At 45.0% G+C, this 2,483-nt stretch overlaps 1 long non-coding RNA gene across 1 annotated transcript; it reads left to right on the forward strand.

Moving 5' to 3' along the window:
* The first annotated feature begins 1,020 nt into the window (after positions 1 to 1,020).
* On the forward strand, positions 1,021 to 2,001 carry LOC120859962. The gene is made up of 2 exons (XR_005720202.1): positions 1,021 to 1,057; positions 1,737 to 2,001. It is a non-coding gene; the product is annotated as an uncharacterized LOC120859962 (long non-coding RNA).
* The last annotated feature ends 482 nt before the right edge of the window (positions 2,002 to 2,483 follow it).

Here is a 2,483-nt window from a genome sequence, read left to right on the forward strand (position 1 = left end):
TAAAGGACCTGATAGAGTCAATTGAATTAACTGTTGTAGAGGAAGTGCAAACCCACTCCAGTATTCTTGCCTGGAGAATCCCAGGAACGGGAGATCCTGGTGGGCTGCCCTCTATGGGGTCGCACAGAGTCAGACACGACTGAAGCGACTTACCAGAAGTAGCAGCAGCAGCAGCAGGGGAAAGAAGTGCAAGATATTTAGGGAGTATTAGTGGAAAAGCTTCTAAATGGATATAGCCCAACACTGAGTTCATTTTGAAGATAATGAGAGGAGAGGAATTTGGGTTTCTAGCAGACCACAAGTGACTCAGATCATGGGTCTGCAGAGTTCAGATGAGTGTATAAACCTTGAAAAGTAGAGCTTCAGGAAGGGGCCAGAGCTTGTGATTTATGGTCTTAGAAACTGAGGGATCATGTTGTCCTGTTCATGTCCGTGTATGGAGCCATGTGAAAGCACATCTGACACGAGACTGCTTGCACTAAAAAATCAAGGTAGACTTTGTGGTCAGGTTTAAGTCATTTAATTGTCAAGAAGTAGTATATGGTACAAGGCGAGTTTAGAAAAACTGCATGTAGGAGTTAAAATATGTGCAGTTAGGAAAACTCTGGTCTCTGTCATCAGTGGACAAAAAGCCGGTTGCTTACAGATGAAATGGAATGGGGTAGTAAGTTTTATGTACCAGATGCTCGGGGAGCTGGCAAGAAGGCGAAGCAACATATCTAACTATGGAAGAATAGGAACATTCTCAATCATCCTCATATTTCCTACATGGTGCACAATACTGGGAGAGGAAGTATGAGACAAAGTCTCAAATGAATCACTGTAATTCCTCACTGAAGGGTGAGCAAGTCCATGGACAAGGGAACTGTGTGCTATCAGTATGACTGCAGCATGATTTTTGAGATTGCAAGCACATGGAATCTGGGGTGGGAAACAAGGGCATCATGCCAGTCCTGGGATGTTCCCCCTGGGTGGAGCTGCCTGGTATTTATAAAAGGAGTCTCCATCACAGTGCTGTCGTTGTCGTGACGGTCAGAGTTGTTCTTTGGAGCCTCTGGTGAGCACAACTCTTAAAGATCTCTTTGGAACTTCTGTGGTAGGGTTTAATCTGGGGGAAGAAGTGGCTTTAATTGAAGCACTTAGTGTTCTGTATGGGAAAAAGAGGATAATGAGGATTTAGGGGTAAATTTTTGGTATTCGGTGATGAATGAGATCTGAAATGTGAGGAGAATGTGGAGTCAGAGGCACAGACTTAACCTGAGAGAGAGCCAGGGGGATGAGATACTGTGCTACAGCACAGCACACAGTAGTTTCAAATGCCCCCTCTGAGCATGCAACCCCACTGAGTGCCTGGCTTGGGGCTTTGGATTTCTCCTCAGAACCCCACAGTCAGGTCAGCTTGGCCAGCAACCAAGAGCTCATGGGAGAAATAAGTATCGATTTGTTTGGGGTTTGGCTACAAGTTTATTATCCAGATTCTTCTTCAAAGTATGTTTGTATTCGTACAACACCTGTGTACGTAATTTTGTTTTAGAAAGTGGTGAAGGAGAGATGACCAAAAAGACTGAAGATCTGAGGGTAAGAGAAGATAAAGAAGAAGGGTGAAGAAGCTATAAAAAAAAATTAAGTCTGTATTAGGAATCAAGAAGAGTTCTTAGTGATAGGAAGGTTGTTGGCACAGCTAAATGTTCTACCAGTTGGACTCTCAGCTATGAAGAATGTTGTCTGTATTTCAGATTCCTTGAGACACAGGAAGGATGTCTCACCACCAGCATCCACATCCGCATCCACACCCGCACCAGCATCCGCACCAGCATCACCATCAGTGCAAGGAGCCCTGCCATCCACCTCCAATAGTGTGCCCACTGAAGTGCCATGAGCCTTGCCCACCTCATCCATGCCCACCTCCAGTGAGTCAGCAGAAATGCCCTCCTGGGCCACAATGCCCACCATGCAAGCAGAAGTGCCCACCCAAGTGGAAGTAACAGCACCAGATTTCATCTGGACCAAGAAACAAGATCCAGGCTCTTCTATTTCTTCCCTTCGGCCATGGTGATGGACTGCATCTACCTTAATCTCCCTCCTCAACTCACAGCTGACAGAGGAAAGGCTGCTTCCTGAAGCTGAAACACCACGTTGTTGGAAGAAGAGCAGCAGGATCATCTCTTGATCTCTCTGTGCCATGTGCCCGTCTGCAATCCGTGCTGTGATCTCTACCCCGTGAGCAATTAGCGTGCCTATTCCTTCACTTCTCCAATAAAGCATATTCATAGGCCATCATGTATTTCTTTCTTTCATTTTTTTGTGGGTTTTCTTTTGCATATAGTGTTTTGCATCTCTTCTGTCAACTGCAAGTTTCTTCTGAGTGTTTCTTTTCATTCCCATTGGATCATCAGAGTTAGATTTTTCCATCAGTGAGTTCAGCTTTGCCTGAAATATGTCTTTTGGACTGGATCCATGAAAGAATTCCTTCATTGGTTTCT

The sequence above is a fragment of the Oryx dammah genome, unplaced genomic scaffold (genome assembly GCF_014754425.2).
Source record: "Oryx dammah isolate SB20612 unplaced genomic scaffold, SCBI_Odam_1.1 HiC_scaffold_5184, whole genome shotgun sequence".
NCBI classification, from domain to species: domain Eukaryota; kingdom Metazoa; phylum Chordata; class Mammalia; order Artiodactyla; family Bovidae; genus Oryx; species Oryx dammah.